This window comes from Monodelphis domestica, chromosome 3, assembly GCF_027887165.1.
Source record: "Monodelphis domestica isolate mMonDom1 chromosome 3, mMonDom1.pri, whole genome shotgun sequence".
In the NCBI taxonomy this organism is placed as follows: Eukaryota; Metazoa; Chordata; class Mammalia; order Didelphimorphia; family Didelphidae; genus Monodelphis; species Monodelphis domestica.
In genome coordinates this window covers 103,461,244-103,473,988 of record NC_077229.1, presented here as the reverse complement: position 1 = coordinate 103,473,988, position 12,745 = coordinate 103,461,244, and the positions used below count along the sequence as shown (strand labels likewise).

The 12,745-nt window shown below is 39.1% G+C and overlaps 1 protein-coding gene across 3 annotated transcripts in view; it reads right to left on the bottom strand.

Annotated features, from left to right (window-relative positions):
• The window catches only part of PPP1R16A (protein phosphatase 1 regulatory subunit 16A), a 102,500-nt gene that overhangs the window by 54,610 nt on the left and 35,145 nt on the right, over positions 1-12,745 (bottom strand). Inside the window, exon 2 of one of the 3 annotated variants that reach the window (XM_001372207.4) lies at positions 9,579-9,836. The exons of the other annotated variants lie outside the window; for them this stretch is intronic. The gene's annotated coding sequence lies outside the window, so the exon portion shown is untranslated. The remainder of the gene's footprint in view (positions 1-9,578; positions 9,837-12,745) is intronic. 3 annotated transcript variants of the gene reach the window in all.

Below are 12,745 nucleotides of genomic sequence, written 5' to 3'. Positions count from 1 at the left end.
GGAGTAATCTGAAACCATGCTCAAAAGACCATAAATTAAGCATACCCTTTGACCCAGCAATACTACTATCCCAAAAAGATCAGAGATAGAGGAAAAGGACCTACTTGCACAAAAATATTTTTAGCACCTCTCTTTGTAGTGGCAAAGAACTAGAGACTGAGGGAATGTCTATCAATTGGAGAATGGATGAACATAACTTGTTTATGGTTTATGGTTGTAATGGAATACTATTGTGCCAGAAGAAATGATAAACAGAATGAGTTCAGAAAAACATGGAAAGACTTATATGAACTGATGCAAATTGAAGTAAGCAGAATCAAAAGAACAACAATTTCAGTAACAGAAGTATTATATGATGATCAATTGCGAAGGACTTAATTATTATCAGCAAAACAAGGTCCTAAGTTAACTCTCAAAGCCAAAAAAGAACTGTTAGAATCTGACTGTAGATCAAAGCATGATCTTTCACTTTTTTCTTTCAAAGTTTTTTTTATTATATGTGTAATATATGTCTTCTGTCACAGCATTGAGAATATGGAAATGTTTTGCATGAACGTATTGGTAAAATCTATATCATTTACCTCCTCAGGGAGTGGAGGAGAGTCTGAATGGCAAAATGCCAGAAAACAATTGTAAAAAATTGTTTCTACATGTATTTTTAAAAAACAAAATAAAGTATTTTTAATTTAAAAAAAAGCAAGCAGTGCGAAAGAGAATTCTATATGAAACTAAATCTCCTTTTTGTATTCTTCTATGGGTATGCAAATGTATTTTTGGGTGATCAAATCCAACATTTAAAAACAATTAAAACTTAATAAAGCCTAGGCAACATAACTACCAAAAAATTATTATTATTATTATTAGCATTATATATGAGATACTTAATGGTTTACAAAAAATGTACTTTACAAATATCATCTCCTTTTTAAAAAAAAATAAAACCCTAACCTTCCATCTTGGAATCAATACTGTGTATTGGTTCCAAGACAGAATAGTGGTAAGGGCTAGGCAATGGGGGTTAAGTGACTTGCCCAGGGTCACACAGCTGGGAAGTGTCTGAGGCTAGACTTGAACCTATCACCTCTTGTGTCTCTAGGCTTGGCTCTCCATCCACTGAGCTACCCAGCTGCCCCCAATATCATCTCACTTGATCCTCACAATAGCTCTATGAAGCAGGTACAGGGCAGGCAATAGATAAATTACTTGCTCAGGATTACAAACAAGAATTATCTATAGTCCAATGTGAACTCAGTTTTCCAGACCTCTATCTGCTATGCCACCTAGCTTCCATCAAAAATATATGTAACAATCAAAATCTTGATTCCATAGCCTGTAATTCTAGAATAGAAATCAGCTCAAGAACTCCTACTATATTACTTCTATGTTCAAGAACCTTGCTTACTATTGCTTCCAAACTAAAGTACAAGCTCGTTTGCCTAGTATGGAAGGATCTTTAGCAATCTGGTGTCAAACTTGTTTACTTAATACTACTCCGTTTTCAACCCTTAACATTCTAGATAAACTGTACTGTTAATTTCTATTCTTCAATCTTGTACCACCCTTTCCCACTTTCATGCATTCATCTAAGCCAGGCAAGGCAAACCTTTTAGAGACCAAGTGCACAAACTGCAATCCTCATACCGTATGTGAGTCCCCCACCTTACCCCAGGAATGTGCCACAAGCTCACCAACATGGGTGTAAGCCCATGTTAGCAAAGGTGTGGCATGCATGGCCCAGTGTGCCAAAAGGAGCTACTCTGTTCCCCCTCTTCACAATGCCAGAAGACATTTTTTGCAGGTCCTACCCCCTCTGCCCAGCAGCCATATGTGAGTACTTCCCCCACAGTCTGAGGTAATGTGGGGGTGGGACTCACAGGCAGCTTGAAATTTCAGTTTAGGCACACAGTCTTGAAAAGGTTCACCAACACTGGTCTAAGCCACCTCCCAGGCCTGGAAATCACTCCAAATTCAGCCACCACTCAGTGGAGAAGCCTTACTGCTTCTCCTATACCTAGATAGGTATCACTTCTAAGTCTCTGACAAATAAATAGTAATCCAGTCTCAGTGGTAAAAGCTAGAAAGGTACTTGATTCTAGAAACAGTGGTATGATATATAGCGTATTATTATCTCCATTTTACAGATGAGGAAACTGAGGCTCCGACAGGTTAAAAAGATTTGCCCAATAGTTATCACAGATTGGAGCGGGAACTTGAGCTCAGACCGCTGACTCTCAAATATATGTTCCTTGTACTATATATACCATGCAGCCACACACTAGCCCAGAAATGAGCTCAGGTTTCCAGGCTCCTTCCTCTGTCAATCTTTCTATCAGTCTTATGATTGCTTCCCTTTGCAGAAAAATAGATATTCCAGGGAAAAGCAATAGGAAGAGGAAGTGGGTCTAAATACGGATTGTTAACTTCCAATTATTGCAGTTGATAATAGGGCTTGTCTGTGATAAGAAAAATAAAAGCTCACATTTATATAGTAAAGTCTAAAAGGCATCTAACACAGATGAACTCCCTTGAGTCTCATAATATGCTATTGGGTTAATAGTACATATATTATTCATCTCCCTTTACAGATGAAGAAACTGAGACTCAGTCTAATTAGCAGAGAACTAAACATGTATATTAATTGAAGGAGTATCATCATTTTTAACACACTGGCATTGGTGAACTTCAAACAGTGAAGATCTTCAATTATCTAAGTCTTTATTTCAGGAAAATGAAAGAAGGCCATGACATCTACAGTCAAGCCAGAGAAGGTCTGCTGACCAAGGTCATGCCAGAGAGGACTCTGTTGTCTGAGTCAGATCAGGGCAGACTACAGAGGCCCCACTGTCAGGTGTCAGTTTGGGTCAAGAAGGGAGGGAGGGATGCATAATTTAGGAAGAAAGAGCTGAAAAAAAAAACACTAGAGAAGGAATGTTTATTAGATAAGGACTCTAATTATCCAGTCCTCTATGATTACTCAAATTACTTTATTCTGATACACTGAAGTAATAATAAGTGTGGCTTATTATAGACTCCCCACTCAGAAGAGGAGTCTAAAGTCTCTGTCAGGAATTTGAAGTCATATGGTATAGTTGAAGGAACTCTTGATTTCTTGTTGTATTTGAATCCCAGATCTGCTACTTCCTATCTGCAAAATTACTTTACTTCTTTTGGCCTCAGTTTCCTAAAATGAGAGAACTAGGATTAGATGATCTCTAAAGTTCCTTCCAAAGATGCAGTAGATAATCCCAGGCCTGGACTCAGGAAGATTTATCTTCCTGAGTGAAATCTGGTCTCAGACACTTACTAACTCTGGACAAGTCACTGAGCCCTATTTGTCTCAGTTTCCTCATCTATAAAATAAGTTGGAAAAGGAATGGCAAACCACTTCAGTGTCTCTACCAAGAAAACCCCAAATGGGGTCACAAAGAGTTGGATACAGGGGGCAGCTGGGTAGCTCAGTGGATTGAGAGCCAGGCCTAGAGACGGGAGGTCCTAGGTTCAAATCTGGCCTCAGACACTTCCCAGCTGTGTGACCCTGGGCAAGTCACTCGACCCCCATTGCCTAGCCCTTACCACTCTTCTGCCTTGGAGCCAATACACAGTATTGACTCCAAAACGGAAGGTAAGGGTTAAAAAAAAAAAAGAGTTGGATACAACTGAAACAAGTAAACAACAACTAAAGGTTCCTTCTAGTTTTGAGTGTATGATTCTGTGGATTTTTTGCAGAACCTAGTCAAAAAGGAAAAGCTCTGGGATAGCTGCCTCTTTAAAGAATGTCTAAGGGACCCTAGCTTCACTATAATCCTCTTGAACTTAGAGTGATATTTTTGTTGTTCATCTTTTATTTTCCAAGAGAACCGATGACATCATGATAGAAATGCATTGGAAAGGAAGACCAAATTCAGAAAGAAAATTATAGACGAGTTTCCTTAATGGCCATCATTGAAATCTTAAGTAATAAATATTAGCAAAGAAACTTCAGCAATCAGTGACAAGGATTATTCACTATGACCAGGTGGGATTCATAATGAGAATGCTAGACTGGTTTCATATTAGGAAAATTATCAGCATAATTGATCGTGTCAATAATAAAACTGTGAAGATAGGAAAAAAAAAAGAAATGCATTGGAAGTGGGGGAACACACATTGCATAGTACCTAACATAAATAAGTCATTTGGATAGAGAGGGAAAAGAAAAATGCTGATTTCAGAGGATTTACACTAATGCCTCTGAGAAGAGTAACGGTGAACAACAGATGCAAAATGAGGCATTTATTGTTATTCATTCTTTTTCAGTAGTCTAAATCTTCATGATAGCATTTGGGGTTTTCTTGGCAAAGATACAGGAATGGTTTGCCATTTCCTTCTCCAGCTCATTTTACAGATGAGGAAACTCAGATAGAGTTAAATAACTCACCCAGGGTCACAAATCACTTCCTGAGTTCAAATCTAGCCTCAGATGAGTCTTCCTGACTCCAGGCCTGGGACTCTATCCACTGTGCCACCTAGCTGCTCTATCATGAGGCATGTATGTTCATAATGACTAATAGGTTGATTTGTTTTGCTTGTTTGTACTTGTTATATGAGAGAATCCTATGGGGACAGAGAACCATCAGAAAGTAGCAATGATGTAAACAAAGAAAAAGGCATCAATAAAATAAAAATGTATGCTAAAGAAAAAAAAAGAAAATGGATATGGGTTTACTATGCAACCTAGATTTTGAAAGAGCACATATCAAAAGTTTCAGAGAACAGATCCCATGGCCTAAACTTCTATAAAAGTCAGCCCAAGAAAGAGTAGAAACTATAAGAATAAAATTCTGAAGGCAAAAAAAAAAATAATAATAAAAGGAAAAGGTCAATGCATAGGAAAAGGGGGAAATGTTTAAAAAGACAAATGGAGATACAATGGGAACTCACTGAATAATTTAAATTCTAGCAAGATGTATGTAGAAGATGAAAAGAGGAGGAAATGGAGAATGAATAGAAAGCATGGCAAGGCCCTGTGAGAATAGTGTCAACAGTGTTAAGCTCAGTAAGAATGAGCTGAGAAGAGGGGGAAAGCTTAAGACAAAGGAAGCAAGTGATAGGAAGGATCTGAACTGAACTCATCTATCTGACTCACAGTGCTCTTTCATATATTTGTATTTTAATCCAATTCTTTTTTTAAAAACTTTTACCTTCTAGTATGAACTGTAAGACAGAAAAGTGGCAAGGGGTAGGCAACTGGGGTTAAGAGATTTGCCCAGAGTCACAGAGTCAGGAAATATCTGAGACCAGATTTGAACCAGATCCTCAACTTCAGGCCTGGGGCTCTATCTACTGTGCTACCTAGCTTCCCCTGAATCCAGTTCTAATGTTTGTACATTAAGACATCCATCTCAATCCCATCAAGACCCCATCAGAGACTTGCTGTTAAGAAAGACAGTGTGGTAGAGTGGTTATTTTTCTCCACAAGGACTAGGAATAGGCAAGACTATTGGAGTCCTAGCTCTTTCATTTACCAGTCCTTTGACCTTAGGCAAGTCACTTCTGCTTTCGTGACCTTAGTTCTGTCATCTGGAAAATGGAGGGCTCAAACTATACCATCTTTTAAAATCCTTTCCAGCTCTAACAGTTTATGATTTTTAGGAGGGAAAGTTATGGTGACAGTGGTAGGACAAAAGGGAAATGTCTTATTCAAATAGCAGATGCAATATATAAATAGTATACATAATATATGTAACACAAATCTACAAACTAAAAATGTCAGGTTAGCCCAGATGTTTATTAGTGGCACCTCCCTTGGAGAATGAAAGTTTCTTGGGGAAAGGGGATATTTTTCACTTTATGTATGTATCCTAGTGCCTAAATCAGTATATATGGTGGACATGTAATAAAGATTGTATAAATCTTACTAGATTTCAGGTTCCCTGGGGCAACGCCTGGGCTATTTTTCCACCTTTGTACCCTTTGTCCATTGTCAGAGCCCTATATTCATTTGTTGTTTAGGCTTTTTAGTCATGTTCGATTCCCCGTGACCTCATTTTATGTTTTCTTGGCACAGACACTAGAGTGGTTTACCATTTCCTTCTCCAGTTCATTTTACAGATGAGGAAATTAGGTGTATGGGGTTAAATGACTTTAACCTATGTGGCCTAAGCTATGTGGCCCAGGGTCACATAGCTGGTAAGTACCTGTAGTTGGATTTGAACTCAGGTCTTTCTAGCTGCCCATCTCACATCCATAGAAGGTACTTAATAAATGTTTGCTGAATTGAATTGCAAAAGACCTTAGAGATCATTTAATCTAACTTTTTACTTCACAAAATGGAAAAACAGAAACCCATAAAACAAGGAATAAAAGAGAACTAGTTGCTCCTGAAAGGAAAAAAACAGGAAGAAAATGGCCTATCCAGAGCCACCAAGAGGTCTCTGAGGTAGGATTAAAGCCAGGCTTCTACCTCTAAGTAGTAACCTTTTGGTCAGTTTCATTGCCTTATCTCTCCTCTCTCTCTTCCTCACTCCACCACAAAGTTTAGTAATTTATGATGCCTGGGGCAATAATGAAGAACAGGAAGGTTCTGAGGAACACCAAAAGCATGAAGAGCACTCTTCCTGTCCCTTCACCCCCTAGTCCCCTATCTAAGGAGGATTACCAATCACACACCACAGACAAGGACCCCAGAACCAGCCAGCAATCTTTTCATGCAGCAAATCCCACCTATCCATTCCCAGCCACGACAAACCAGTTCTTCAGACTTGTCACATAAAACTTACACCTGGCTCCCTTCCCACGGTGAGCAAAGGAAGGAAGACTGTTTCCTTCTTTCAAATGCTACGGCTTAGCAGGTCTCATGACTGCTCAGCCTTACCCTAGGCATGCTCACCCCTACCTGGCCATAATCAATCAACTCCTCTTCCATCTGGTCCCCCAAGTCACCTGTGCCCAACCTTGGTTCCTAGTGCTGGAGTCACACATTGCCCAGGACAGCACTGAAAATTCCAAACTTACCAAGGCAAGGAGCTTCTAGCCAGCCGAATCCAGCCCAGGCCAGACCCACTGCCTAGATAGAAGAAAGAAGGCAAGCACTGCTAACAAATCCTCCTCCCAGGCTCCCTGGAATTTCATACAAAGATAATCTCCTTATGTCATGGAAGGGAAAGGCATTCCAGTGCAGCAGCCATAATGACCCCCTGTGCTGGGCCTGGCCCAGACATCCTGGAAGTAAAAAAGACAAAAGGGAGCCAGAAATCTGCCTCCACTCTCAAGGCTCCCTACTATGGATATTCCTGGAGAGGCCATCAGTCAAAGGGGACTGGGCCCTTCCTCAAAGAACCTGACAGTTGGCCACGCTCAGGGATCAGGAATCTAACACATCTAACTGTTCGTATTCAACTCTACATCCTTCTCTAGGACTCTAGGACTTTTAGTTCTCCTTTTTGTTTCCTAAGGTTCCTAGCCCTTCTCCCTGACCCCTACTTTATGAGGGTTCCAGCTCCCTATACACACATACACACCAGGAACTCAATAAAATGTTTACTGACAATCCAGATCCCAATGAGCTCATAAGAGATCAGTCCAAACACCCTTATTTCTCAGTCCCTTTCAGGTACTGAAAATCCCAGATGCTTACCCCAGCCATCCCCCAATCCCACCAGAGGTAACCTGATGTACTCAGATCCTACCACCTTTCTAAATAGTTCCTTATCAGCTAGGTGGCACAGTGGATACAGTGCTGGAGTGACCTGGGGTTGAGAAGACTTGAATTTAAAGCCAACCACAGACAATTAATAGCTGAGTGACCTTGGGCAAGTCACTAAACATCTAAGTTTCCTCAACTATAAAATGAGGATAATAACAGCACTTACAAAGTAGTCCAGAGTCAAAAGTGATATTTATAAACCTCTTAGTTCAGAACCTGGTGTATATAAGCACTTAATAAATGCTTGTTTCCTTCCTTTCTTCCTTCTTTCATAATGATTACTCACACTGCTAACCTGGGTTTCAATACTGCCCTTGACAACTGCTATCTATATGCCCATGGGCAAGCTTCTTGACCTCCCTGGGTTTCTATCTGCTCATCTGAAAAATAAGGGGTTTAAGCTAGAAGGCCTGGTTCCTGAAAGCTGAAGTTCTATGATCCTCTGATGCTAGCTGGACAACAGAAAAGAAACTCTTCAAGGTTAGTGACTGGGTCCTGGCTAGTGCTATATACTCAATATAATGGAACTATTAATAGTTCATTTTTATATAACTGTTATGCTTACAAAAGCACTTGATATATATCTCACTAATGCTTGGCAATGCTATAAAGGAAGACATGCAAATATTATCATCCTCATTTTACAGAGGAGCAAACTGAGGTTGAGATGTTGTGACTTACCTAAAATGATCTAGCCTATACACAGTAGAGTCTAAATTCCAACTATAGTTTTTCTGTCTCTAAGTCTAGTGACCATTCTGTTCTACCATGGTGAAACTGGTTATGCTGAGAAGTAAGAGAACTGACAGCAGTAATAGAACAAAAGTAAGACAGACTCTAGAATAGCAACGAGTGTCATGAAAAGGACAATGTATGTGGAAATAAGGAGACCTAGGTTCCAGTCCTAGCTATGTCCCAGTTTATTCTGTGACTTTGAACAAGTACCTGCCCTTCTCGGGGTCTTGGTTTCCCAGGCTGGGCTTATATGGGCTTCCTGAGTTTGTATGGTTTACTACTCTGACCTTCAGTGGAAGAACACATGTTTTGCCTGTATGAGCCCCTGTTTATTCTAATATATCTATCACGTCATATAGCATAAGGCAACAAAAAAGCTCTAGATGGCAGCCAGAAGCCCTCCATTAGAATCCTGATTCTGCTTATTCTCTGAGATGATCTAAGGAAGTCATTTAATTTTTCTTGTCCTCAGTTTCCTCATCTATAAAATGAGGAGCTTAGACCAAATGAACTCTGAGCTCTCTTCTAACTCTAAATCTGTCATCCTAGAAATCTGTACCAGTTGGTTTCTACCTTGACTGACCATAACCCCATTCTTGGCATTGTAATTTTTTTCTCCATGTCTCATGCCTTTGAGATACCTCACCCACTCCATTTAGTGCCTGGCACAGGGCTGTTCACAGAACAGACATTAACAAATACCTGTTACATTTCCATAGCTGATACTAGATCAGGCTAGATTGAATTCTTAACAATTTGAATTTCTAGAGAAAATTCTTTTATCTGTTAATGCCAGACTTGTAAAGACAGGAAGGCCCAAGGAATTTGACTTCTGCTTCAAACATTTACTAGCTGTGTGATGCTGGAAGAATCATTTAGCCTCTCTCTGCCTCAGTTTTCTCATCTGTAAAACAGGGATAATAAGGTCACCTACCTCACAGGACTATGAAGATCACATAATTACATAAAAATCTTAATAGTCTCTGAGCCTCAGTTTTCTCATCTATGAGTGGTTTGAATTAAAAGATGAATAACTCCCTTCTGTCTCTAAATCCTATAATCCTGACTATTCTCCTAACTATGTTACATTGGGTGAATGACTTCACCTTCTGGGTTTTAATTTTCTCATCTATATAACAACAAAAACTGTACTACCTACCTTCTAGGAGCATTATGAACCTCAAATGATTGGTAGATGTAAATCACACTGTAGTTTACTCTCTTCTCCAATTCACACTTCACAAACATCCAGGTCAATCTTCTTAGATATGGCTCAGGTCTTTTTATTTCCCTCTTCGAAAAATTTACAAAGGTTCCCCCACTGATGATAGGCCAAAATGTTCAAATTCCTGATTCTGGCCTTATGGTTGTGTCCTTTCCATGGTATAGCTCCAAAATATGTGTGCACTGCTGCATTCTGAGTAAAATTTGATTCCTTGTGTTAGTTAAATCCAACATGGAACTCTCAGTGCCTCTGCTCATGTCACTTCCTATATCTGGAATGCCCCACCCGCTTACATTTTTACAGGTGGAAAGGCCAGATTCCAATTCTATATTCACCAAAAAGCCTTAGAGGGTCACAGATTTAGGGAAAAGGTAAAGTAACCTATGTTCAAAGAACATGTAGTAAAGCCAGGATTCAAACTCAAATCCTCTCACTCAAAGTGAAGTAAAAGTATTGTTTTTAACCAACTGGCATCCACCATTGATACAAAGCAGAACAAAGAGAGGGCTGGGCTTGGAGTCAGGAGGACCTTGGACATTAGTTGTTTGACCTGAGCAAGTCATTTAGTCACTTTTAACCTCAGTTTCTTCCTTTTTAAAATGAGAATAATAGTAACTACTTCAAAAGGTAAATGAAATCAAATACGTAAAGCACTTAAAAACCTCAAGCACTTAAAAACCTCAAAGTGCTATATAAATATTAGTTATAATTAAAGATCAATAAAAATAGAAAATTTAATCAGAGAAGGAAAAAAATACAAAAATTAGAAGTTTAGAAGGAAAAGCCTTCCTTTAAGGAAGCAAATATCAAAGAAATGTTTAGGGGGCAGCTGGGTAGCTCAGTGGATTGAGAGCTAGGCCTAGAGATGGGAGGTCCTAGGTTCAAATCTGGCCTCAGACACTTCCCAGCTGTGTGACCCTGGGCAAGTCACTTGACCCCCATTGCCTAGCCCTTACCACTCTTCGGCCTTGGAGCCAATACAGAGTATTGACTCCAAGACAGAAGGTAAGGGTTTAAAAAAAATAAATAAAAGAAATGTTTAAAATTATTAGATATTGCAATGCTCATCTATATGGTAAAAACATACATGAAAACATTTCAGTTTTCTATTAAAATCTATGAAAATCTCCCCCAAATATATAATAATCAAACTGACAATAGAGAGCATAAAGAACCTAAATAGTAGGATCTCTGATAAACTGTTAATGAGTATCCATGTAAAAAAGCCATCAGGAGCTGATAGTCACAAGTGAATTTTTTCAAACTGTCAAAGAATAAATAATCCCTATTAAATCTATCATATCTTAATATTATAAAAGATGGTATACTATTAAATTACTTCTATGAAAAAAATTAGTTTTTTGGCCAAACATGGCAAAGTCAAGAATGAAGAAAAATACTGATCTATTTACCATTATTACAAAAATATTAACAAATTTAATGTATCAAAGTTATTTACTATGACCAAATATAATTTTTTTAAACTCTTATCTCCGTCTTAGAACCAATACTAAATATTAGTTCCAAGGAGTAAGGGCTAGGCAATGGGGGTCAAGTGACTTACCCAGGGTCACACAGCTAGGAAGCATCTGAGACCAGATTTGAACGTCGGACCTCCTATCCCTAGGTCTGGCTCTCAAATCTACTAGGCTACCCAGCTGCCCCCCACCAAGTATAATTTATACAAAGAATACCGGGTAATTTAATCATTTATACATAATTCAATAAACAATACCCAAAAGGCCTCATAAAAAATTTTTTTTAACTCTTACCTTCTGTCTTAGAAACCATACTAAGTATTAGTTCCAAGGCAGAAGGGCAATAAGGGCTGGAAAATGCGGTTGTTAAGTGACTTGCCCTGAGTCAAATAGCTAGAAAATAACTGAGGCCACATTTGAATCCAGAACCACCTGTCTCCAGGCCTAGCTCTCTATCCATTAAGCTAACCTACCCGAACTCTTTCTGTTTCTTCTTTCTTTGTACACAGGTGACAAAATAGAAACCCTGAGGCCATTTTCAGCCTTGGACAACCTCCTTCCTATCATTTTTTCTATCAGTTGCATCCACACCATCAAAGATGATCTTTGGAGCTACAGTAATTTTCCCCATTCGAAAAGATGAGTACCAATGGAAGATGAGTTCAAACCCTGTCCTCATTTGCCAAATGATATGGCCCTTGATGGACATGTTTGGATACTGCCCAGTTGGCCAATCAATCACTAAATATTACATGTTTGGTATGTGCCAGGTACCCATTCTAATCAGGAAGACAACATGCAAACAACTATTGTACACACTAGATATAGACAGAGTAGATAGAAGGTGATGCAAAGGAAATGCACCAGCAGTGAGGAAGACCAGAAAAGAACTCCTATATTAGGTGGGATTTGAGCTGAGTCTAAAAGGAAGGCAAGTAAGCTTCCTTAAAGACCAAACTATTTAACAGGGCCACTGGTTCACTTTTTAATGTATTAAGTATCAACTTCTCGGGAGAATAGAATGTGAATTTTAGGTTACTGTATATCATGTATTAAGGCTTTGACAAAGTATATTTATGATATGAATCTCAGTGTTTTAAACATTTCTTTTCTATAGAGAATATAAAGATAAATATATAATGTAATATATCTACAATGTGCACTGAGCCCCTTCCTGACCTCTTTTATGGAGACCTAAGGCTTAAGGGAAACCTAATCCTAAGTGATGCCTTTCCTACCCCCACCACTACCAAGTAAGAGGAGGGAAGGGCAGAGCAGACTTCCTCAGCCAAGTCTCAGCTCTTTATCCCAAAGACCCACTCTATCTCTGGAATTCACATATGAGAAGGATCCTCCACCCCTGTAACCTCTCCCTAGATTGGATGGACCCTTCCAGAAACTCCATTTAAGGAGAATGCCTGAGCTGGCCAAGTCTCATTCCTCTTCAGGCTGCAATAAGGACTTTCTCTGCCAAGCACCAAGCAGAGTACCTTCAAATGTAATCCCTTCCCTTGAGGCCAGGGACTGTATTTTCTTTCTACTCATATTTGTATTCTCAACACTTAGCAAGGTATCTAGCAAATAGTAATGGTAAGGCTTAATAATGTTTCTTGACTGACTGAC